Source organism: Theobroma cacao, chromosome 9 (assembly GCF_053813885.1).
Source record: "Theobroma cacao isolate CCN51 chromosome 9, ASM5381388v1, whole genome shotgun sequence".
NCBI lineage: Eukaryota > Viridiplantae > Streptophyta > Magnoliopsida > Malvales > Malvaceae > Theobroma > Theobroma cacao.
Window position 1 is genome coordinate 38,800,673 of NC_142647.1, and position 27,887 is coordinate 38,828,559.

A 27,887-nucleotide genomic window follows, 5' to 3' on the forward strand; every position below is an offset into this window, starting at 1 on the left:
ATGGATTTTAAACTACTAGGTCCTTCATGCTTATTCCTGTTTTTTCCGTTACTACCACCGTCATTTACTGCTCAAAGCTTTAGCAATATTCCTTTGGGCTCATCCCTCATTGCACAAAATGACAACTCTTCAGGGAAATCACCTTCAGATGGTTTTGCTTTCGGTTTCCAGCAAATTGGAAATGATGGCTTCTTACTAGCAATTTGGTTCAATAAAATACCTGGAAAGACCATTGTCTGGTCAGCAAACAGAAACAATCTACTCCAAAGTGGGTCCAAAGTTGACCTAACCAGAGTTGGCTGGTTGGTTCTCAGAGATCAAACAGGTCGGCAGATATGGACTCCTATTTCTACTGGTATAGGCGTTTCCTTTGCAGCCATGCTTGACACAGGAAACTTTGTGCTAGCAGGACAAGATTCTACAATTTTGTGGCAGAGTTTTGATGATCCTACAGACACGATCTTACCAAAGTAGATTATGAAGCAAGGCAGCCAACTCATTGCTCGTTACACAGAAACGAATTACTTGAGTGCAAGATTTAAGTTAATCCTGCAACTTGATGGAAACCTCGTCCTATATACCATGAATTTTCCGTTTGATGAAGCTATTGCTCCTTATTGGTCAACCTAAAATTCCATAGGCAGTGGTTTTCAGGTGATCTTCAACCTGTCTGGCAGCATATATGAAATGCCCCATACTTTGATATGGTGATAAATAAAGTTGGTCGAATACGAATTGAGCCATAATAAGGAACTTTGATAACCAAAGAGATATGATAAAATTTTTAGAATAAAATAATAGTTTATTAATGAAATAACATTAAAATATTAATATTTAGCCAGATGTCGAAATCAAACATGAAGAAGGATCATATGGTTGTTCTAAGTAAGGGAAAAGATGTCAAGCCTGACTCTATAAAATACTTGTCATGACATACATGTGATGGATAGCATGTTTGCATGTTAGGAGAGTTCCGAAAAAAAATTTACAAAAGTCAGTATTGTACCTAGAGGTACAACAAAGTTGATTTAAGTCTCGAACTAGATCAATTAGAGAATTTAAGATGAAATTAAGAATATTAAAGTGCCAAAATGGTTTAATATGGTGATTTGGAATTCGAGGATCAATTTGGAATCAAATCGAAATTTTTACTATCTAGGGGCAAAATGGTCATTTGCCACTTGAGGACAAAATGGGAATGTTTTGAAAAGATTTTTGGCCCCATTTGACTTATTGGAGTATGATTTGAGGATTAAGAAGTGAAAAAAATTTATTCTTGGTATTTTTCAGCGCATAGGGGCAAAATGGTAATTTTGCCACCCTAGGGGCAAAACAGTAATTTTTCACCACCAGGACATTTGTCCAGCACATGGTTTTCCCTTATTCTCATTTTGACCATTGACTAATTGTGTGGTGCAGATAAAAAGGATTAAAATTTTTAAAGTTTTAAAAACGAGCCAATGACATGATGCCACGTGTCATGCCTTTATTAATTTATTATTTTCCTTTTTAAAAGACGCAAATATAGCCCATCTTCCACCCCATGGCCGGCCAAACCAGCAAGAAGAGAGAAAAAACAAAAACAAAACCCTACAGAGAGAAAATCAAAGAAAAAGTGTGAATTTTCAAAGAAATTAGGTGAAAAAGGTGAGATTTTTTCTATTAAGCTTGAGTTTTCTTATTCCCAAGCATTTCTCCTTATTTTTCATGATTAATTGCATGTTTTCATGGTGATTTAATGGCTGGTCATATGGGTCTAGAGAGAGAAAATTGTTGGATTGATTTGATTTTGATATATGTTAGTGTTTAGTGTTAGTTTAGCATGTTAGTAAACAAAATATGTAAAAAAACATTCATTTTTCCCATTACCTAGCCTTAGCTGAATTTTCAAGTTAATGGTGAGAAAGAATGTGATGTTATTTTAGGTTATTTGATTATGAAATCATGGTTTTTGATATGAAAATTAATGAATTATGGAAAGAAAATCAAGTAGGAAAAATTGTGACAATGATGCACCATTTTGGCCGAATTTTTCCAAGAAGGAATATGAATGTGGCTTTGCTGATTTTTGGGTTATTTGGCTGGACTTTGGTCATTTGAAGCATTAGAAAAAGAAATGGGATCAATTGGAGCTAAATTGGATGCGTATTTCAATTTATCGGGTAAAAGATCGAAATAGGTCAATACAGTGTTTAGGCAAAATTTAGACCTTTTGCATTTCATACCATGCATTAGTGATCTAAATTAGTTATTTCAATTTAAGGGCAACATCGTAAATTCCTTGATTTTATACTGTGTCAAGGTGGTGTGCCCTTCGACAAAGGCAAGGAAATTACGCCTGGGGATCACTAAGCTGAGTACACCTGAAATCTGAACTTTTGAAACCTGTGAGTAAACCTATTATCGTCTGAATTATCTAGAGTAGTTTTTATTCAATTTTGTGATTTGTGAAAATTATTTTAAATGATGAATTTCTTGTTTTATTAGAAAAATATGAATTTATAAAATAAATAGAATTATAAAATAAATTAATTTTTTTATAAATTGATTTGAAAATAGAATGTTGGATTTGAAAATTTGAGTAATTGGAGACCATGTGATTTATTGTAAATTATGATTTGAATTAAATGGCTTGTGATAAATTGGCATGATTGGTTGAATTTATACTTGTGTTGAAAAATATGAACTGTCTGTTTTGCCTTGATAAATTGGTTAGTAATGTAATTGCCATGCTATGCCATTGAGATTTGATCAATTGGTGGATTAAAGATTAGCTACTGCAGTGGTGGGGTTCCATGGACCAACCTATTAGAGGGGCACGGTAAACTCATTTATATTCTCACCTCGGTCGTAGAAGCGCGTAGGGTATCTCCTAAGGTGGGCTTTTTGAGTGCAGTTCACGTTAACCACCACGTGAAGTGAGACTCAGTCAACGCCAAGGAACGACTGCTTTTTTTTTTAAATAAAACCAAGTTTTATGATTATATAAAGTTTTTCACAGCCTTGGCGGACTTAGTTGGGTATCCCTGGTCCAGGTGTCCCCGAGTACATGATTTGGCATGAGCCAAGTTTTGAGAAATTCACGAGCCATATTGATTATTTGGTTGAAATGAATATTCATGTTGTGAAAAATTTGCTAAAATAAATTATTTTTAATTATCTCCCTTTACTCGCCTTTAGATTATTTAGATGGTGTTTGTTTGCTCACTGAGATTTTATAATCTCACCCTTTTTTTTATCCCATCATTTCAGGCCGGGTTAACATGTAGATAGCAGACATCGTCGAGAACTATAGTTGGCCATACTACTTCAAAAACTGTAGGTTTACTGTCTTTACTACTTCTGTTCATTTGTGGGCCCATGTAGCATTGTAAATTAAATTTCATACTTTGGTTTTCCGTATTATAGTTTGTATAAATATATTTAACTTTTACGCTACTAAAAATCATTTTCAGAATACTCTATAAATATTAATTTGTAAGAAAATAGAATATTTTGTCGAATATTTTTATTTTATTTAAATGGTTATAATTCCATTTTAAATCACATTTTAGACATTCAAATTTAATTTCGATTTCGAAATATGCATTTCTCGCTTAAGTACTACATTTTGGTCGAATTTGAAATTTTTGACGAAAAATGATCAAAATGCCTCTGTGAAGTGAAATTTATTTTTCCACTATTTTAAATCGAAAAAAGGCTTAAAAGCCTCTAAAATATGACATTTGGCAATGATTAACCACAGGGGAGATAAGAAACCGATATGAAAGCCTTACGAGGTCTCGATATGGTATTCGGGGAATGAGTGCCTATCGAGACATCGCGGCGGTTGTCACGGACTCAAGGATGGTTCCAGGTCGTGACAATATACCTCACATCAAGGAATGGAAGCACACTTAATACTGTATTCCCAACTGCATTATCAACAGAACACTTTTACCTAAGGGCTACTGTTGACTACGATGGAGAATTCAGACAATATGCCTACCCAAAGAGTGCTACTACAGGCAATGGTAGGATGCCAATGGCTTGGACAAGTTTATCATATGAAGAAATTTCTCTGATAATAGAGAAATATGCACTACAGAGAAAGTGAATTTCAGTAAAGGAAAAATAGGGGAGCAAAAAAGAGGAAAACCATAAATTAGGGAAAGAAGTCGTCACTCATTTTTTTCATATTTCATATATAAAGATAGTAACAAAACCAACCAACCACACAATTCGGTATTGGAGAATGAAATGTTGCGGAATAACAGCTAAGCACAGGATTCTAGACTTGGAATTTTATGCCTTGCAACGGACACTACAACAGCTATGAAAAATAGCAAAAATACCAGACATAAAAAAAACGTGACTTTTTAGCCTTACAAGAACCAAGTAAAATGACACAGCAAAATGGTGTTTAGCCAAAGTAAAAGAAACAATCCTAAAGATTAAAACAACAAGCCTATATGCGTTTCATTAACTCATTAAACCAATAGCTGAAATGTCACCGTATCTTTCTTCTTCCTTCCTTCAGCAAGGCGTTGATTTGGCGCCCAATCTCATCTTCTTCTTCTTTACCAGATGGAATTACAAAACTTTTAACATCCTTTGTACCATCAAACATATGCTTGAGGGTTGGAGGAGATTCAAGCAGTGGCGTATGTGGGTTCAACAGCTACTGCATGCTAGATGATGACCAAAGTCCAATTTGCCACTGCCTGCCTAAATACACTTTTGTAGATCCAAATAACATTATGAAGGGATGCAAACAAAACTTCATTCCCCAAGATTATGATGAAGCATCACAACAAACGAATCTATTTGAATTTAAAATGATGCCTAATGCAGATTGGCTTGATCCATATTATCAAAGTTATAAAGCAGTGACTAAGGATTGGTGCAGATTGGCTTGCTTGAATGATTGTTTGTGTACAATAGCTACTTTCAGAGATGGGGAGTATAAGAAGAAAATTCCTCTTACAAATGGGCGAGTTGATCCTAACATTGGAGGGAAGGCCCTAATAAAAGTAAGGAAAGACAACTCTAGCTCTGAAATTTCTACAAAGAACAAGGATTATTCCATTATAATTTGTGTGATATCAGTTTTATTTGGTGGTTTTATCTTTCTAAACTTGCTCTTACTTCTAGTAACCTTTATGTCGTTTTCCCATTTAAAGAGAAAACAAACAAAATTCAGCCACAAAAAGTCAAGTCAACAACAAATCTTCAAAGTTCCACTTACAATGAGCTGGAGAAAGCTACAAATGGATTTAAGGAAGAGTTAGGTCATGGTGCCTTTGGAACAGTTTACAAAGGGATGTTAGCATCTAAAGGTAAAGAATTAGTTGCAATTAAGAAATTAGGCAAGAAATTAAAGGCTAACTCTAGTTGTAAGTGAATTAGAAAACAGAGGAAGCAAGCTGAGGGGAGAACATGAGAGAAAACCGAAGACAGGGGAAAATCATCAAGGGCATCCAGAAGCATGATCACCAAGGAAGACAGTGGCTAGAGAGTCTGCACTCTGTGTTTGTTGACAACCTTAGCAAACAGATTACTTGGTCTACTATCAAATGTGCCTTTGAGGAATTTGGGAGGGTGCTAGATGTCTTCATTCCTCGAAAGACCATGGAAGACAAGGCAAGAGGTGAAAATTTTGCTTTCGTCAGAGTTAAGCACAAAGACGAAATAGAGCGAGCATTGAAATGGGGAAGTCACCAATGGATTCATGGTAGAAGAATCTTGGTAAGACGTGCTAAACCGTGGAGGAAGGGTAAGATTAAAAATGCTAAAAAGGATTTGTTAAAGGAAGCAGCTCATGACAAAGTTAACTAGGGTGGCCGTGATGAATGGGCATACAAGGAGGTGGTATTAAGAAAAAGAAAAAGTTCAAACATGTTACCGGGGAAGCCAAAAACCCAACAAGTGAAACCTAACCAACTCGTCAATAGGATAGTAGAAACAATGCAAGATAAAATGAAGAACAGAGTAAAGACAGCACAATCAGCTCATTGGGGCATGAAAACTATTACTGTTCATACCAATACCCCTAATGAGGCTATGGATTGGGTTACGTTTAGTGCTGTAGGATGGCTTCGCAGGAAGACAGACTTGGACTTCATTCAGGAAAGTTTGATTGAGAATGGCATCACAATGCGAATAAGAGAAGTGGAGGGACTGTTGTCACTAGTCACGTTCGAAAGTTATGATGAAATGGTGATTTTGTTAGAGAATTATTGGGAAGAATTTGAGCAATGGTTCGAGAATCTCATCCCTGTGGACATTGCTGGGAGTGAAAGAGAGGTTTTCTTATGGATTAAACTTGAGGAGATCCCACTCAAACTTTGGCATATCAACACGTTCAAGGCAGTGGTCAACTGTTGGGGTGAATTCATTGGGGTAGATCGAAGCACATACAGAAGAGACAGACTTGATCGAGCAATGGTCTAAGTTCAAGTTAGAAGCAAGTTAATGATTCCAACAAAGGCCATGTTTGAAGCAGTAGGCCGAATACATTTTATCACCGTGAGTCTTGATGGTAGTGAATCAACGAAGGAGATGATTGTCTATGAATTGGGGACAGAGTTATTATGGGAGGAAGAAACGTTGACTGAAAACGGCTAAGCTGGACATATCACCACCTTTGACAAAATAGCCATGGTGGAGATGTCGGGTACATCAAGTGAACTTAAATTTTTAAGGAATAGTCTTGGTATGGATCTTGTTTGTGAGTCAGTAAAATTCAAATTAAAGTAAAACTTTATTAGGGAATGTTTTGGCAAAACAGAGGAAAAAAAGATTCAACCATAAGGAAAAAGGAGAGAAAGATCACGGTAGAATGGATCTGACTGACAAAAGTAAGAAAGATCTGATTAGGTATCAAAATGATAAGGTGAAGATAAGTAGTAAGCTGGGTGAAATGAGAGACAAATTTAATGACAAGAAGGCTAGGGTAGAAAGGAGATCTTGGCCAGGCCATAATGGAAATAAAGAAAATGGGGAACACGTTAAGTAGGTCAGATGCAAAGATAGATTATGGGCCATATTTGGGTAGCAAAGTTGACCAAGGATCTTTGTTAAAAGAAATGGGGCAAGGAAAAAAAGAGGCATTTTAAAAACAAATGGGAAATGTTAGGTATGGTGGGAGAATTAGAAAATTCTGAAAGCTCTCCAAAAGGGAGCTTAAGCCTAAACCCACCTTCTTCAACACAAGATTCCTTAAAACTCTATGAGGGGTCGATCAAAGGACCAAAAATGTATTCTTATTTAGGCCACTCTACGTTGTTGGATGAAATATAAAATAATGCAGCGAATGAGAAAGAAAATATGAATTTTGATAGTCAAAGGACCAACATGGAGGATTCGTTCTATGGGGAGAACAAAATGGTAACATTCATGATAAAAAAAAAAAAGCAAATTCACAGATCAAATAAGGGAATAGGAGATTGAGCTGGGTGACCAATCAGATACAAAAGGAATGGTTTAGCATCGCTTATCCATTCCCTCCAAAAGTAAAGAAAAGGAAATGCAAAGGGTAGATAGTGATTTTTGTTTCAATATAGAGGATGAAAATGGAGCAAAATTACTGTGAGGAAAAGTGAAAAAGGCAAAAAAACCATCAAGAGATTCTCACCTGAACCTCTTAGCGGCCATGGGAGTACGAGTCAAATAAGTAAAGGGTCAAGACAAGGGAAAAAGGTAAATAGTGTCAGAATTGTATCTCCCAAGGCAAGCAATTCCAATAAGAGGAAAAGAAAAATCAACGAAAAAGTCGAAAGGGAAGAAGGTGATAGTGAGGCAACACATGTTGACCAAGAGGAAGGGCCACTAACAGATTCTGACTTTTACAGAAGGAACTCAGTTATTAGGAGTGAAGTTGAGGAAATTTGGGAGCTATTAAAATAGTTGAGGCTAGTGTTTTGAGAGGATAGGGAGTCGGTGATTCAATGAATTGTGAAATTAGAAGCTACCAAACAAAACGACCAAATCAGCTCGACACCAGGGACAGTCTAAAGTAATAAAGTCAATGTTTGTGCATTAAGTGTATTTTTTTCCATTATGATACTGATATCTTGGAATGTTAGAGGGTTGGATAGGAGAGAAAAAAAAAGAATGGCACGGCAGTTAGTGCAGAGAGAGAAGCCGGACATGTTGTTAATTCAAAAGTCTAAGTTAGACAACGTGGATGGCAAAGTTATCAAATCCATTGGGGTTTCAAAAAACAATCAGATCAGGGTGAGTCCCTCAGTGGGAGCATAAAGGGGACTTATCTCGCTGTGGATATAGGATTTTTTTGAGATTGAACACAGCATTGAATCTAAGAGGTATATTTTACTTGTGGGAGCTATAAAAAAGCACACCTTCAGATGTGGGTTTGAAAATATTTATGCTCCAAATGATGATAGTGAGAGGCAAATATGTGGGAGGAACTACAGAGAATTATAGGGTCTATAAAAGGAGAATGGTGTATAGGAGGGGATTTCAATGTCACAGTTAGTAAAGAAGAGAGAATAAGGTGTAGTTTCAATGGCAAAGCCATTGACCAATTTAGGAATTTCATAAAAGAAACTGAACTGATTGACTTACCAATGATAAGAGGGAAGTTCACATATAGAAAATTTAGGGAGGAGGAAGCTTTTAGCAGACTTGATAAGTTTTAGGTGGGAGTTGAAATCCTAAGATTATATGGAGAGCTTGTCCAAAGAAGGTTACCAGCTTCGTTATCTGATCATAACTCGGTAGAGTTAGGAGTCATAAGAATGGATTGGGGCCTAAAACTATTCAAGCTTTTTAATCATTGGTTGGATGATAAGTCATTTGCACCAATGTTTATGAAAGTTTGGGAGGAAATCAAAGCTAGTGGTTCTAATAATAAGGGCATTTGAGGGAGATTAAAGAATGTCAAGCCAAGGAATAAGGAATGGCAACAAAAAAAATTGGGCGATTCACAGAGAAAAATAAAGGAGATTAAAAAAACCATCCAAATAACAAAAGAATAAATGATTAAAGGGTATGAACCTAAGATTGGAGAGGTTTAGTGATGTAGGTAAAAGGGTAACTATGGAAGCTTCACAGAGATGAGGAAAGAGAATGGCATTAGAAGTCGAGAATAAAGTGGTATGTAGAAGGAGATAGAAATACCCGATTCTTTCACTCGATAGCTTCCTCGAGAAGAAAAACAAACTTTATTCCTTGTATCAAAATGGGAAACTAGATTGTCTTAATAAAAGAGAGTATTGCTGACTACTTTGAGATGATTTACAGAAAAGATAAAGTAGTGACAGTCAAGGAATTAAGAGGAAACTTTAGGGTCCTCCAAAGAGAAAGGGCAAAGGATTTGAAGAGAGAGATTTCAGAACAGGAAGTTTGAAAGCCATTGAATCTTGTGATGGGAACAAAGCCCTAGGACCGGATGGGTTTAATCTCAACTTCTTCAAAAAATAATGGCCAGTGATTATGGGAGAACTCATGCGCTTCATTAGGCAGTTCGTCGAAACTGGGAACATAAATGGTTATGTCAGTGCAACGTTCATCACTCTCATACCAAAGTATTTCTTTCTAGAGAACATTAGAGATTACAAACCGATCAGCTTCGTGGGTAGCATTTACAAGACTATAGCTAAGGTTTTAGCAAATAGGATGAGGTCTATCATTGGAGAAGTCATAGGCAATCAACAACTTACTTTCATTAAAGGGAGACAGTTGGTTGACTGTGTTCTTATTGCAATTGAAGTGGTGGATGTCATGAGGAAAGAAAAAGATTGGGGTTTGTTCTTCAAGGTGGACTTTGAAAAAACCTATGATGCGATAAATTGGGAGTTCTTAGACTTTGTCTTTGACAAAATGAGGTTTAGAAAGAAGTGAAGAAGTTGGATAAAGTCATGTATTTTAGCAGCTAAGATCTCAATTTTGGTCAACGGTATCCCCACTAGGCAATTCAAAATGAGGAAGGGATTGAGACAAGGTTGTCTGCTTTCACCTTTTTTATTTAATTATGTTGCTGAAGCTTTTAGCATGTTAATGAGCAAAGTGGTTAAGCAAAGGATTTGCAAGGGCATTGAGATTAGAAGTGCAGGTCTTGTCCTTTCCATCTTCATTTCACGGATGATACTACCATTGCAAATAAGCTAGACTAGGAATCCATTAGGAATGTAAGGAGAATCCTTAGATGTTTCCACTTGATTTCAAAACTGCAAATAAATTTTCAAAAGAGTAGTTGTTTTGGGGTAGGCTTGGAGGAGGAGAAAATGGCTGACTGGGCATAAAAGATTGGATGCAAGATGGAAAAGTTTTCCTTAAAGTACTTAAGAATGACTTTAGGGGCTCGAAGTAACTCAAAGGAGATGTGGCGTCCAGTTATTGAGAAATTCGAAAATAGGCTGATTGGATGAAAAGGTAGAATGTTGTCTTTGGGGGTAAGAGTAACCCTTATTAGATCAATCCTTACTAGTCTTCCAATATTCTTTATGTCATTGTTTAGGGTGTCGATCGGTGTGAGTTAAGAATTAGAAAAAATTCAAAGGAAATTTCTTTGGTGTGGAGGGTTAGATGAAAGAAAGATCCATTATGTTGATTGGGGATCAATATGTATCGACAAAGAACATGGTGGATTAGGTTGGGTTGACCTTTAAATCAAAAACTAGACTCTACTCAATAAATGGATATGGAGATATGGAAATGAGAAAGATAGTTTATGGAGGAAAGTAGTGGTAGAAAAATAGGGATGTGATCCCAATAACCTCATTCTGAGCTCAAGAAGGGTAAATGCCACTCTTTTATATGGAAGAACATTGTCAAGCCTATCAGTGATGTTAGTGAAGGGAGTTCGGTCATTCAGGATGGGTTAGGTTTCATTTTAGGTAATGAAGAACATCTTGATTTCTAGAACGACAAATGGATTGAAGGTCTTGTTCTAAGGCATGAATACCCGAGAATGTACACCTTAGCTAGCAATAAGAGCGAAAGAGTGAAAGAATACAGACAGGGGATTGGAGAAGAGTGGATCTACGACGTAACTTTTTTATATGGGAAGAAAACTAGTTGAGACATATGATAAGGACCATTAATGAACACCTAGTAGTGAAAAACTATAAAGACATGGTCATTTGGAAATGGAGACCAAGTGGCATCTATTTAGTGAGCTCTTACTATAGAACGATAGTAGGTAGAAGTAGGCACAAGAGCACTTATTGGGAGAAGTTATGGTAAGGAATAGTGTCGATAAAGGTGAAAATTTTTTGTTGAAGAATCCTTAAAGAAAGGGTAGCGGTGAGGGCAGAATTAGTTAAGAGGGGTTTACTTATAGTGGAAGCAGCAACTTGCTCTCTATGTAAAATTCAAGAAGAGACGGTGGATCATTTATTCTTCTAATGCAAGCAGAGTGGAAAATGTGGACTAGATGGACAAACCAATGGGGACTTAGTTAGGCATCTCACACCTCAGCGGTTAAGTTTTTTCTTGATTGGAACTAACCAGTGCATGAGGCGACAGAAGATTATGGCGATTGGCATTTTTTGCCATAACATGGTTTATTTGGCTAATGAGAAACGAAGTGGTTTTTCAGGAAAGGTATGGGACAGCCAACAATGCTTTGACATAGTAAGATCTAGAGTTGCATAGTGGGCAAAAGCCAAATGGCCAGAGGATTTTCAACTATTGGAAGAAACAATTAATGTCCAACTGCAGGTAGAATTCAAAACTTGAAAGCCGTTGAGAGTAGTAGGGGTTGGGAACCACCCCAAAATGTGTGGCTTAAATTCAATGTGGATGGAGCATTGAGGGGAAATATGGGCACCGCTGCCATTAGAGGAGTCTTGAAAGATGAAAAAGGTACAGTCAGAATCTTATTTTCGAAGCAAGTCAGGGTCGCAGAGATCAATACAATCGAGTAATGGGCGATTAAGGAAGCTTTTAAATTGTTTAGAGCGTCTAAATGGTCGATAAGCACTTCGTTAATTGTTGAGAGTGATTCAGTTAATGCCGTCTATTGGGTCCTTAAATCAATAAGGCTCTTTGGAAATTAAAAAGGGAAATTCTTGGCATTTAAGGCGTAAAGAGTAGGATTAGGGAATGGGAGGTTAGGAAGACTCCTAGGGAAGCGAATAGCATGGCTGATAAACTAGCCAAGTTAGGGGCTTTACAAGAGACTGACTTGCTTACTATGTGTGAATGATTTTTTCTTTATTTTTTATTTTGTTTTTTTATTTTGTTTTTCCTTTAAAAAACATAGTTTTTTGTTTTCCTTGTTGAGTTCATCTTTTCCATATGCTTTAGTTTCCTATGCACTACGAGATTTAGCTGTCTTGTGTTTTTCAGTCAAAGTTTCTGCAGGTCAGCTAGGAGCTATGAATTGTTGTTTATTCTAACGAGTTTTTTTAGCAAGGTTTTTCGAGGTTGCTGATGATTGTGTTAGGAAAAAAGAAGCAAAAAAAGAGCAAGAGAGAAAAAAGAAAAAAAATTAAAATAAAAGAAAAACAAGAAAAGAAAAGAAAAGTTCAAAAGTTCACTTGTTCATTTCACAAAACAATTGAGCATGATGGAGTAAGGGAGAGAGATTGATGGATCTTCTACAAAGGGGATTGTGAGGGTTGGTTGAATTACTAAAGGGTTGCCTTATGTTTTCGTGAGTCTTTTCTTTTTAGGTGGATTGATAGGGAGCGAAAAGGTATGGGTTTTTAGTTATCTTTTTGTGAGTCTTTATGTAATAGTGTTTGTTGGTGCCTTTCTCTACAATTCCTTTTTTTTCTATTGAAATGGATCTCCCTTTTTGATGATAGGAAAACAGGGGTGATTTCTTATTTCTTATTATTATTATTATTATTATTATTATTATTATTATTATTATTATTATTATTATTTTAAAAAAAAATCCCGATGGTCTTGCTGCGACAGCTCCTTAGGAGAGCCTCTTTGTTGTTTACCATGAAGTAAAGGAACAAGTGATGGTTATCAGAAGATGTTGGGAGGGAGAGTTTGTTCAACTTTTTTTTCTTGTGCTCAAGGTGATCGGGTTTTCAGTGTTCCAGGGGCTTTCTCTTAATGGTTAATGTTTTGTGACGAGAGTTTGAATAGAGTATAGGAAAGTTGAAGATAGTAAATTTTTTTAAACAGAAATTAAAAAAAAAAGAAAAAATTACAAAAAAATAAAAAAAAAGCAAAAGAATGAAAAAAAGAAAAAAGAATGGAAAAAAAAAGAAAAAAAATTAAAAAAGAGAGAGAGAGAGACAACAAAAAGGATTTTTGTTTGTTGTGTTTATGGTCATTTCATGTTTTGATTCAAGTTGCTTGGCTAAGGCTCTAATGCCTAGCTTCCTGTTCTAAGCCTTTCTTGTCTTTTGATAGGTAGGGGCAGAGTGACAGTGACTTGATTGTTATGTTCCAAGGTTCTAGCCGGGGATGGGGAGCTACTCAATGAGAAGAGCGCATTTACCTTGAATGAAAAGGGCAGAAATGAGAGGAAAAGGGAGGATTTGAGGGGGACAAGATTTTGCATTATGAGTGGGGAAGGAGAGAGTGCTTTGAGGTTGAGTGATCGATTTTGAAAGAGAATGGCTTCTTGCTTCAAATGGCTGACGAGTGTCTTTGTGTTTCATTTGTCTTTCCTATGTGATTGGTTTAAGTTCGTTTGTGGAGGGCATATGTTCTTCTTTTGCCATTTCATGAAAGTGATGGTGTCGCTCTTCGTGTTAGCCGTGTCTTCTTCCAATGCTGGTGCCAGGTTTCGTGTTTACCTAAGGGGAATAGACTCTAAGCGAGTTTCGCTTTCCACCCCGCTGGCTTCAATTCTTACAACCTAATTATTCAATTTTCTCTAGGAGTTGATGTGTTTTTGTGTCCTCCTTTTGGATGGGGCTTTGCTTCTCCCTTGCTTCAGCTTTATGGAGGACATTTTTGCTTGAGTGGTGTGCTTGATGCTGTTTCCTCTTCAAGGTGAAGCAGTTTTCTTCTGTATTTGTGGCTTGCTGATCGTGTTAAAGTTGCTGGCCTTCTTTTTTGTGGCTGGTTGCAAGTCATGTTCTCTAGGTAGACGCAACCGTGTCTTGGTTCCTTTGCTTGTGGTGTGTTTCAAATTGAATATGTTGATCCTTCTTCACTCGGATCTGTCAATGTACTGTCAACTTTTTCGACTCCGATTGTATCTTGGCTTTGATGATCAAGTGCTTCAAGGAATGTTGAAGGCTCTACTCTGTTTTTGGATCATTTTTGTTTCGTGGTCTTAGGGTATTACTGTCGCTGTTTGAGGTTGACTTTTAGAAATTATGTCTTTGTTGTATAGCCTCTTTGTTTCCTGCCAGTTATTTTTTATCTTAAGCAGGATCGAGATTATTTTGTGAGGTTACTAATTGATGAGGGCATACTGCCAGTTTATGTAAGCAATGGTGAACCTCTTTGTTTAGGCTTTACTTGAAAAGTCGGTTTTCATTTCATACCAATGAGAGTCTCTGGCAGCTCCAGTTTAAGACTATCAATGGTATACCAATTAATGGCTAATAAACTTCATTTTTCAAAAAAAAAATTAGGAAAGATGGGATGGGATGGGGAGCGCAAATTTCGAGCAGAAGTGATAGCAATAGGCCAAAAAAACCACAAGAACTTGGTCCAACTGCTAGGATTCTACAATGAGGGACAGAATCGCTTTTTGCTATATAAATACATAAGCAATGGTTCTCTAGCAAAATTCTTGTTTGAAAATTCAAGACTCGACTGGTACCAAAAAATTGAAATTGCTCTTGGAATTGCAAGACGGTTGTGCTACCTACATGGAGAATATATGTCACGACCCGGAACTCCCATCGAGCTCGTGACAACTGTCGCGATGTCCCGATAGGCATTCATTACCCCAAATGTCGATCGGAACCCGGCAAGGCTTAGCATCAGCTTCCGCATCTCCCCGGTGAGCGATAGTTATTAAATCTTGCAGTTCAAGAAATCATAAGTCATTTCCAAATCAAAACAATAAAATATTATTTTCTGGCTCACAAGGGCATTTTCGTCATTTTTTTTCAAAAATACCGAAACCCACCAAAAACATGGTGTAAAAGCTAAATATGTTCGTAGATATTTTAAATCAAATAACTAAAGTATAAAATTACTTTTACAATGACACGTGGGCTCGTAACTAACCAATAAGATACGAGTCTATGAACCTATAATTTTGTCAATGCAAGGCTAACTGAAGTCCCTGATGCAATCGGCTATCTACTGGCTATCCCGAACCTGAAATGTAGAAAATTGAGGGTGGTGAGATTATAAAATCCCAGTGAGTAAACAGACACCATCTAAACTATCTAAAGGCAAGTAAATAGAGACAATTAAAAATAATTAACTTAAGCAAATTTTTCACATCACGAATATTCATTTCAACCAAATAATCAATATGGCTCGTGAATTACTCAAAACTTGGCTCGTGCCAAATCCTGTACTCGAGGACATCTGGACTAGGGGTATCCAACCGAGTCCGCCAAGGCTATTAAAAATTCATATTTCGCATAAATCATATTTTTATTTTGAAACATAGCTGTTCCTTGGCGTTAGCTGAGTCTCACTCTCACGTGGTGGTCCACGTGAAGTGCACTCAAAAAGCCCACCTCAGGAGATACCCTACGCGCCTCTACGACCGAGGTGAGAATATAAAAGAGTTTACCGTGCCCCTCTAATAGGCTGGCCTACGGAACCCCCCACCACTGCAGTAGCTAATCCTTTATCTACCATATGATTTATAAAATCTTTTTCTGCATGACATGGCAATTTATCGTAACCTAGCCTCTCAAGGCTAAATACACAATACAAATAATTCTAACACCAAAATCAGTTTAGCCATTCATGCTCATTTATTGTCATAAGCCATTCAATTTAAAACCATAAAATTTACAACACAAGTAGGCAGTCTCCAATTACTCTATTTTCAAAATCAGTATTCGATTTTCCAGAAAATTTATAAAATCATTTTATAAAATCACAATTTCTCTTAAAACATAACAATTTACCGTTTAAACCCATTTTTCATAAAATCACATAATTGTATAAAACTACTCTAGATAATTAAGACGATAATAAGTTTACTCACAGTTTCTGAAAACTAAATTCGGGTACTCCAACTATTACTCCTCGGGTGTGATTTCTTTGCCCTTGCCAAAGGATTCGCCACCTTGACAAATTGCACAATTAAGAGGTTTACTACTTTGGTACTAAACCAAAATAAACTAATTTATACTACTAATGCATGATATGAAGTGCAAAATGTCTAAATTTTGCCTAAACGCGATGTTAGCCTATTTCGGTCTTTTACCCGATAAATTGATATATGCGTCCGTTTAAACTCCATATTAATTTTTTTCAGTTTCTATACCTCAATTGCACCCAAATTGTCTTACTGTTCCTCAGTGTGGTGCAAATTATCAGTCTCGATAGTAAATTACAAAAATACCCCTAGTGGGTAAAAATTCATATTTTTGCTCCGAAAATTTCCATTATTTTTCTAGGCTCAGAATTCATCATTATTCATCATAATTCCTCAAATAAACATCAAGATCAGCAGCCAATATTCCCCTAGAAAATTCGGCCAATAATGGTAATGGAGGAAAATGAATTCTTTTCTTATTGTTTTGTTTCTAAATATGCTAAACTAACTAAAAACACTAACATAACTTAAAATCAAATTAATCTAACTTCATTCTCTCTCCATACCCATTTGGGCAGCCATGAATTCACCATGAAAACATGAAATCTAACCATGAAAAATAAGGAGAAAAGCATGGGAAAGGTAGATCACAAGTCAAAATCAAGAAATTTTACCTTTGATTGCTTGATTCTTGGAAATCCCACACTTTTCTTCAATTTTCCCATCTAAGTTTTTGTTTTTTTTTTTTCCTTTCCTCCTTTTCTTCTTCCTTTTTCTTTGTTTGGCCGGCCATATGAAAGAGAATTGGCTGATTTTATGTTTATTTTAAAGTTAAATAATTAATGAATATAAACTTGACACATGTCACCTTATTATTGGTCCATGTGTCATTTCTTAACTATTAAGCTTTCTCTCTCCACCACACATTATTCAAGGGTCAAAAATGATGATGGGTGAAGACCTTGTGCTGGAAAAATGCTCTGGGGGTGCAAAATTACTGTTTTGCCCCTGGGGTGACAAAATTACCGTTTTGCCCCTAGGGTGGCAAAATTACATTTTTGCCCAAAAAACTGAAAAATTGCTCATAAACATATTTTTCATCCCTTTTACTCATACCATTCTCCAATTTGTCAAATGTCATCTAAATTCTCTCAAAATCTTAAATTTTGTTAGCTGGTGGAAAAATTACGATTTTGCCCCTACACTCCAAAAATCACTGAAATTAAACTTTTTCACTGCCAAACCCTCAAATTATACTCCAATCCTCAAATCATACTCCAATAAGTTAAATGGGTTCAAAAAAATCTTTTCTCAAAATTCTCATTTTGTCCTCAAGTGGCAAATGATCATTTTGCCCCTAGATAGTGAAAATTTCGGTTTGACTCCAAATTGATCCTCGAACTCCGAATTACCATTTTGAGTCATCCCTGAACTGTGAAACTCTTAATTTCACCTCAAATTTCCTATTTGAACTAGTTCGAGGCTTAATCGACTTAATAGTACCATTAGGGGCAATATCATCTTTTAACGATTCCTCAAAATTCCTAAATATTCAAACATTCTATTAAGCATGTAAATGACGTTGTAATTATTTTATAGAACAGGGTTTGACAATATAGCTTGCAAATCATACATTGCGATGTTAAGCCTTAAAATATCTTTCAAGATGACTTTTTTATAGCAAGAATTTCAGATTTTGGGTTAGCCAAGCTTCTGAAGACAAATTAGACTCAAACTACTACTGCTATCTGAGGAACCAAAGGATATGTTACCCCTAAATGGTTCAGAAACATGCCCATTACAATCAAAGTTGATGTTTACAACTATGGCATTTTGTTGCTAGAGTTCATTTGCTATAGGAAGAATAATGAGCCAGATATAAAGGAACAAGATCAGATAATTCTAGCTGATAGGCCATATGATTGCTATACAGTAGGAAAATTGAATCTTTTGGTAAAGAATGAAGCAGATGTTAGGATGAGCCCTGCAGTCAATTGGGATTGGTTAAGGCTTGATCTAATAATGCAACAATATCATTCATGTTGAATGATTAAAGGTTTTCCTTCATCAATAAGGCATCAATTATAACAAGTTATGAGTCTAATTAGATGAAGTCCATGAGATTAGCATGCCTTGCAAAGGAATTATAATAGGTTGCAGTTATGAGATTATGCATCAAAGCATAATCTCTAAATGTTCTTGGTTGATGTATCATTGAGACTGGACATCAATGATACTTAAAGATTGGTACATTCTATATTTCATTACTTGAGAAGTAAGCAACCGATCTCATAGCTTGAAGTATGGAGATACTTAGAACTAGAATGTAGGTGCTTGCATAGGAAAGCAAGTTCACTGAACATGACCCGCCATGAGAAGTGCATTTGGTATTTCACTCAAGTGTCTATGCAATACTTTTCATGTGTCAGCTGTGTAAATACTCACTAGACTTGAGACACCAGGTTGTCTTATGTGTGGAGTGCTATGTTTTGATTTCATCCCTACGAGTACCTAACCAAGGATGCCAAAATAAGATACCTTTGGGTATAGTATGAGCATGTGAAGGCAAATGAGTGTCAAGATAGGAATCATCACCCCAAGTGATTTAGGGGACATATCCTAACAATTCTTGGTTGATATTAGCTTATTAAAGTCCTTGGCCAAGGTAACTTAAAGATTATGAAAATAGTTTCATAAGTCTTTATAAAGCTAATGATCAAACTTTAAGAACGAATATGGAGATATAAGTAGACACTACACCATGCTCTTATCATCTTCGAGATATATGATGAGGGAATGAATTACACTGAAAGGCTGATTACTGAAAGGTTGAGTCAAATCATCTTGACTCTTCTAACATTTAGGTGGTCATGATGGATTGCTAGACCCTAATCTTTCAATGATAAGCCTTTTAGTAATTTAAATTTATCTGATTCTAAGTTTAACTTAAAAATTATATGTTGAGCTCAATGCCAATATGTTAAAAGCCTAATGGGTCACATACCTAAAATGAATGTTGATAATAAAATGGGAGAGGTGATTAAGTTGAACTTAATCAAATTAGAAGTTGTGAGCTTCTCAAGCAGTTATGCCTAATTAATTAAATTGTTTAATTAAGTCATTGGGCCTAATTGATTAAAATTGTTTAATTAAGTTATTGGACCTAATTGATTAAATTAAACAATTAAGTTAACTGGGCTTTCTAAGGACTTAATTAAACTATTTAATCAAATTATTGGATTAATTGGCAATTACAAAATAGTTTTGTAATTAGGGTTTAAAATTAATCCAAGGTATAAATACCTTGCTATAGCCTCCAAACAAAAATAAGAGAATGGCTTTAAAATTAGAAGAACGGCACATTAGAAATTCCTTTTGTCTTGTTGTTCCTTGTGTGAAGAGAATAGTTTTTCATTCACTTAATTTCTTTTGTGTGTTTTGCCCCAAAATTTTTGTGTGGATTATGAGTTTATGAAACTCATCTTTGCTAGCACATTGTCAAGGCATAGCACTCCCAATCCTTAAAAGAAGGATTTTCTAAATCATTGGTGTGGATTACTATTAAAAGCTGCACAAGGACTCCTTGGACAGCTTTGGTTTGCAACAACTGGGCTAAGGTGGTTGGGCTTTTTTGAAGGCTGATTTGGTGGTTTAACAAAGGATTCATTAACTTTTGTTATTTAGATAAAGTGATATGATCATATATTTTATTTATTAATTTAATTCTGTACTCAATTTGGCATAGAAGAGATCCTAGGAGGGTGAGGCATAATTCAATTTGTTAATTTTATTTTCGCTACATTTTTATGTGTATTTGATGCATGATCAGCCCTCACCCAACACTGGTATTAGAGCCCCTTTGATGCCATTTGAGTGCTTGATTAGCAAATAGTTGTTTTGCATTTTGATTCGGTGCAATTTTGTCAAAATCGATTTTTCAAAAATCTACTTTTCCAATTTCATTTAATTCTGTCCAGCAACATTTGTGGCCTCTTTTAATCTTTTTTTAATTTATTTAAATCATGTATAGACTTAACTAATATGTGTTTTACGTTGTGCAAAGGAAGCACAATAAAAAGAACATCATACGAGACAGTTTTGGAGGCTATCTTGCAGGGTAGCACACACACATGAATTTAGGTGTAGAATTTTGCTTCTATTTGTGTTTAATTTCTAGCAAATAAAATATGAAATTGTTACACATTTATTGCTGAATATGTGGGCAGCAAAATCATGAAATGTTCATGATTAAATAGGCTGATTTTAAGCAAGAAATTGTAGCAACAATGTGAAAGCAGTCCAGCTCACTGTTATGACATGAATTTCAGTTTTAATTAATAAGAAAATCTGTAAATTAATTCTGAAAAATTCCTGAAAAATTATCTTTATTAAAATGTTCAATAAATATTATTTCTAGAAAATATCATGGTCAAATATGCTGATTTCAAGCAAGAAAATTGGTGCAAATATAAATCTGTCCAGCTCACTATTTTGGTATGAATTTCAGTTTTAATTGACAAGAAACTCTTGAAGATTAATTCTTAAAAATTATCTTTATTAAAATGTTCAATGAGGATTATTTCTGGAAATTTTAATGGGAAATAAGCTTATTTAAGCTATTAATTATTGAAAGTTTGAAAACAGTTCAGAGAATAGTTATAGCTTGGAAATCTGTTTTGAATGGCAAGATAATCTTCCAAAATTAATTCTGAAAAATTTCATAATATTATTCTCATTTGAAAGGTTTAATTAAAGGATAGAATTTTGAATTTCAATTAATTTTTGAGTGGCTGGACACTTGATTAAACTAAAGGAATGTCCTTCACATGTGAAATGGCATGCATGACAAAGGTTGTGCATGGTGCCGACACACATGGATGCCGCACCTCCCATTGCCATGGATGCAATCGTCTTATGGAAAGAGGTTGTTTGCTGGAGAAATTGGACACTCAATGATTAGGAAGGATTCTTTCCTTAGCTAATCATTAACTGCTAAATCTTAGGGATACATGCCTAAAATCAAGGAGTTTGAATCCTTGATGGAATCAATCAATTTTAAATTGTTTGATATTAAATGTCTAAAAAATATTAAGTCTTCCTCATTTGATGAGGACTCCCTAAATTGAGGGATTATATATGATTTAATTTATTAACATCTAATTAGATTAGATAATTTTAATTAAAATGGAAAGTCAACTTGAGTAGATGACATCCTAATCCGATTAGGATAGATTTTAATTAACATAAATTTACAAATAATTTAAGACTTCTAATAATGATTAGAACTCTACAATTAGTGAATGGATAATACAAGATTAAAAGGTGGATAAGGACCTTCCTAAAATATTTAAGATACATGATTTAGGTCATGAAACCTTTTAAAATGGTTTATGGTAGATACTCAAATTAGGAAGTTTCCTAAATTGGTTTAGGTTTCTAATTAAAGATGTTTAATTAAAAAGAACTTAGTAATAGAATTAATTCAAATATGATTTGAGCTAGCTAAAGGCCTTGATATGGTCAATTCCTTTACTAAGTAATTTTAAAAAATTATATTTCTGGAAATTACTGAATCTTTTCAAACCTAAGTACCAAATGATTTGAACTATAATCCTCAATGGTTGAGTGGCATTTTTCAAATGAAATGCACAATCATCATCATATTGAGCATGTTTACTTTATATGTTTATAACTAGATTGTGGATGCTTATTGATGGTTATGGACTATAGACCCAATATGATTGTGAATGTTTAGTCAAATTGCTATTTATAGAAATATTTTCAAATAAGGTCTACGAACCCTACCTTGTCTCTAACATTCTGGGTTTGTAAAATTCTCTTCTCATCTAACTCTCCTCGAATGTAACTCAAGATTTCTACATTCAATTGTAATTAGAAATAGGATTAGATTAAGAAAGAAATTTTGTAAATTTGAAGATGGAGATCTAAGGTGCCATGAAAAGCTAAAGGTGGATGTAAGCTAAGGCATGAAGTGCTTAATGTATGCTATCCCTTAAGATTTGACCAATTAGTTTCCTTTTATGGCTCAAGGAAACTAGAGTAAAAAAGTCCATAACCATTCTGATAGAACAGCATGTGATAAATTTAATTTTATGCAATATATTAAATGCTATGCATGCTAATCAAATGAGACCTTAATAAAATGAAAAGGATAAAATCCCTCTGTAAATATTGAGTCACATACTGTGTATGACTAAGTTGCCTTCCACCATATAGCAAGATAACTTGGCTACTATTTTAATCGAAGGTTTGTTGAGCACACTCAAAGCCACACTTTTACACGAGTATGTTTGAGCTATTGGTAGGTCTTACTCAACTAGTTTCATAAAATCTAAATGCTTGGAAACTTGATTATTATGGAAAGTATAGTCAAAGGCTAGGCGAAACATATATGATATGTTTATGCAATGTGTTGTCACCTAGCTAATCTAGGAGTTGTATAGAGGTACAATTTGTAAGCTCAGTTACTTACCTAATCCACCTATCATGGTTTGTTGAGCACACTCAAGGCCATTACTAGATGGATGGAATTCTAACCCACTAAGAGAATCCTAGTAGAGATCTCTCAAAGTGATATGGAGGGTTATCAGCTTGTAGAAAACAGTGGGAGAACTATTTAAAATTTTAAAACCTTGTTTTAAATAGTTTATGCATGATATTTACTTATTGCTTTCTTTTATCTATTTAGGCATAATTTATATACATGGCCAATAATCTATCACTATGGAGCATCTTGGATGCAAATAAACTCACTGGCCCAAACTTCCTTGATTGGTTTCAAAACGTCAAGATCGTCTTAAAATAAAAGAAGAAATCATATGCCCTTGATACTTCTATTTCACTAGTCCTTGCTACTGATGCTATTGTTGAGGATAAAGAAGCATATCAATGTCATAAAAATGAAGATGATTAGGCAACATGCATGATGCTAGCTAGTATGACTCTTGAGCTATAAAAACAGCATGATCACATGAATGTCCAATCCATGATTCTTCACCTTAGAAAAATGTTCGATAAGGAAGGGTGCACTGAGATATATGAGATCACTAAGGAACTATTTCTATGCAAGATGGTATAAGGCAGTTCTTTTAGACCCCACGTGCTGAAGATGATTGGACTCATCCAGAAACTTGGACAATTAGGATTAGCGATAGATCATGAGCAAAGTATAAACTTAGTTCTACAATCTCTTCCTGACAGCTTCAATCAGTTCGTGTTGAACTTCCATATAAATCTATTGGAAGCCACTCTTCTCAAACTTCTGAACATGCTAAACACAGCAGAGAGGTCCATCAAGAAAGATAAAGGATCATTACTTCTTATTTCTTCATCAAAGGCTCATACAAAGCAATAAAAGAAGAAAGCCTAGAAAGGGAAAAAGATAAAATCCCAAAATGAGAAGTCACTAAAGCTTAAGGGATATGTCAAAAAGGACAAAGAGAAGGATATTTTCCATCATTGTGGCAAACTTGGGCATTGGAACGGGAACTGCATGGAGTACTTAGCTACTGTGAGCAAGAAAAAGAAGCTTATTGAAGTTTTTGATTTAGGTACCATTTGCTAAATAATTCTACTTTATATATCAAAGGTATAAGATACCTCAAAGTTGGTTTTCATATGTTTGACATATAGTAGGGACCAAAGATAAAGATGAGTGGCATATTGGCTGAGAAGGTGACCACATGGATGGACTTCTTAAAGTATTAAATGCTACATTGGATGGTTACACTCCTATTTATCTTGACATGTTGGATAATTTATTCAGATGTTTTTGAAACATTAATTATGTTATTGCCATGGCAATGGCTGGTGAATAATTGTTTTTAGCATTTGGATGTGGAAGCTTATATGTTTCGAGTTTGAATAATTATTTGGAATAATTATGTCATATTTAACTATCCAAGCTTCATGTTTATCCTTACAATGATATTTGATCAATTATGAATTATGTTCAATTAGTCAAAAGTTTGAATATTGATTCATATAAAATGGAACTTTCTTAAGAACAAAACATAAAGATGAATGTTCAAGAAAGAAAGCAACTGCATATTGTGATATGATTTGGTCCATATCTCTCCAACATATAAAGCCCATTACGATATTCCAAACCAATATAAATCCAAGCATACATTGAGATGTATATACATCATGGAATATTCAAAAGAGTTTGAATATTACTCTCATAAAAGATCTTAGATTTAAAGGGAGCACATTGACTTAAAAAAAAAGAAATGGCCAAATGGCATAACGCAAGGTGACACATGCATATGATGCATACAGCATAGTCTAGTTAGAATGGTCCCAAGGAGCAAAAAGGATTATACGTGTATATAAATAAAGTCATATACATCTTATTAAAAAGGGCTCAAATAGGAATATATTAAGCTCATAAGTTTATGAAACTAATAAGGCGTTTTGAACATTGTTAATGTAATAATGAATCCATACTAATAGAACTTGGGTCTCATTGGATCTAGATATAGTAATATGACATTATGTGATGCATGGACATCACGAAGGTAGATAAAAGCAATTAGCCACATTGAAGGGCACATATGAGTCTACATGGAGACACAATTGCTAGATGGATTTGAATCTACATACGATGAGGTAGCAATTGGCTTTGTGCTAATGGGAGATGTTGGGATGAGCCCTACAACCACTTGAAATTGATTAAGACTTGATTCTAATCATACAACAATATAATTCATGTTGAATGATTAAAGGTTTTCCTTCATCAATAAGACATCAATTATAACAAGTTATAAGTCTAATTGGATGAAGTTTATGAGATTAATATGCCTTACAAGCAAACTGTAATGGGTTGCAGTTATGAGATCCTTATGCATCAAAGCATAATCTTTAAATATGCCTGGTCGATGTATCATTAAGACTGGATATCAATTATACCTAGAGACTGGTACATTCTATGTTCCTTACTTGAAGTATAGAGATGATTGGAACTAGAATGTAGGTGCTTGCATAGGAGAGTAAGTTTACTAAACATGACCCGCCATAAGAAGTGCATTTGGTATTTCACTCAAGTGCATTTGGTATTTCACTCAAGTGTCTATACAATACTTCTCATGTGTCAATTGTATAAATACTCCTTAGACTTGAGACACCAAGTTGTCTTATGTGTGGAGTGCTATGCTTTGATTTTATCCTTATGGGTGCCTAACCAAGGATGCCAAAACAGGATGCTTTTGGGTATAGCAAGAAGCATGTGAAGGCAAATGAGTGGTCAAGATAGGAATCATCACCCCAAGTGCTGCAGGGGATATATCCTAGTAGTTCTTGGTTGATATTAGCCTATTGAAGTACTTGGCCAAGGTAACTTAAAGATTATGAAAAGAGTTTCACAAGTCTCTACAAAGCTGATGATCAAATTTTAAGAATGAATATAGAGATCAATATGAGTGGACACTGCACCATACTCTTATCATCTTTGGAATATATGATGAGGGAATGAATTACACGGAAAGACTGATTACTAAAGAGTTAAGTCAAACCATCTTGACTCTTTTAACATTTAAGTGGCCATGATGGATTGCTAGATCCCAATCTTAGTTTATGAACTCTAGGCTGTTGACTTGATTAATGATAAATTTAAAGTAGTTTAAATTTATCTAATTCTAAGTTTAACTTAAGAATTATATGTTGAGTTCATTATCAACATATTAGAAGCCTAATGGGTCACATACCTAAAATGAATACTGACAATAAAATGGGAGAGGTGATTAAGTTGAACTTAATCAAATTAGAAGTTGTGAGCTTCTCAAGCACTTGATTAAAATTGGTTAATTAAGTTGTGCTTATATAATTAAATTGTTTAATTAAGTCATTGGGCTTAATTGATTAAAATTGTTTAATTAAATTATTGGGCCTAATTCATTAAAATTGTTTAATTAAATTATTGAATTAATTGACAATTACAAAATAGCTTTGTAACTAGGGTTTAAAATTAATCCAAGATATAAATACCTTGCTATAACCTCCAAACAAAAATAAGAGAGTGGCTGGAAAAATTAGAAGAATAGCACATTAGAAAATCCTTTTGTCTGACTGTTCCTTGTGTGAAGAAAAATAGTTTTTCATTCACTTGATTTCTTTTGTGTGTTCAGCCCCAAAAATCTTGTGTGGATTATGAGTTTATAAAACTCATCTTTGCTAGCACATTGTCAAGGCATAGCACTCCCAATCCTTAAAGAAAGATTTTCTAATTTATTGGTGTGGATTACCATTAGAGGCTGCACAAGTACTCCTTGGACAACTTTGGTTTACAACAACCGGGTTAAGGTGGTTGAGTTTTTTTGAAGGCTGATTATGTGTTTTAACAAAGGATTCATCAACCATTGTTATTTAGATAAAGTGACATGATCATATATTTTATTTATTAATTTAATTATGTACTCAATTGGCATGAAAGAGATTCTAGAACGATGAGGCATAATTTAATTTGTTAATTTTATTTTCGTTAGATTTCTATTTGTATTTGATGCATGATCAGCCTTCACCCAACAGTAGAGGCACTAGATGACATAAAATGGGTGAAAAAGTTCATGATGATTGCAATATGGTGCATTCAGGCGGATCCACCTCTAAGACCTCCCATGAAGAAAGTGATACAAATGATAAAAGGAGTTGTTGAGGTCTCAATTCCTCTAATCCAAACCTTATTTATCAGTTCTATCTAAGTTTGTTAGAGGTAAAAAAAAATTCATTTTTGGTGCTAAGACTTCACGTTATTCATCTGGCATATACTATATACACCAAATTAAAAAAACCAGTTATGGTGTAGAGATAGTGCATAATTTTCTCCTCTAAATCCTTATTGGTTGACAAACTATCTTACAAAATAACTCCTCATACAAAATTTATGAGCAGTATAGAACAAGAATGTTCCTTTTTTTCATCATGATATTCATAATGCTTGCAATGTCTAATTTTGTCATCTTTGATAGCAAACCTTCAAATAATTTCTGGTAGTTTGTAACTTCACTCAAGAAACTAAAACATTGAAAAGCAAGAACAGTGCTCTTCAAAGAAAGAAAAACTCATTTCTGATTTCCGTAACTGTAGATGCTAAGTTATACATTCTGATTGGTTTCCATCCAAACACTGACAAGGATCAAAGGTTTTTCCTTTTACTGTCCAAGATATGTTCCTTTTAAACATCTAAGAATGCGCTGCTGCAAGGCCTTGAATCCTATCAGTGGCTTGACTTTTTGTTTTTATTGTATCTTAAAGACTTGGTCTGTTCTTTGATCAGTTGCGTAGCGTTTTAGTGCTCCAACATGTCTCTGTCTGTCCCAACTAAAACGAAACTTCCGTTGACTTACTTGATTATAAACTAATCCCCCTCTGGAAGATTATAATTCTTAACGGATTCTGCATCTATCTGTTCTTTATTTTAAGAACTATCTCCTAAGAAAGAAAAGGTCTTAATATGTAAATAATAACTGCCAGTCCAGGCTCAAGAGCAACATCAAGTAGAATTTTATTATCATATGATTTCACTCTGATATAGCTACTAGGCTGTGAAACAATAGTGACCAATACATTTTAGATGTCCAAGTCCTACAGCTAAAAATCAAAGGACTTCCAATATTAATGATCAGGGGCTTTTCTAGTTTTTTTTTTTTTTTTTGAAAAGCTGAAGAAGATTTCATATCAAGAGGGAAAGACAAAAGAAAGAAGGCATACCCTCCCTTCGTAGAAAGCCGCAGAGGACAAAAATGCTGCAGCATCAGGGAACCCAAAG

At 34.9% G+C, this 27,887-nt stretch overlaps 1 pseudogene; it reads left to right on the forward strand.

Moving 5' to 3' along the window:
- LOC108663279 (G-type lectin S-receptor-like serine/threonine-protein kinase LECRK3) lies at nucleotides 1-26,820 on the forward strand (annotated as a pseudogene).
- Nucleotides 26,821-27,887: the final 1,067 nt, after the last annotated feature.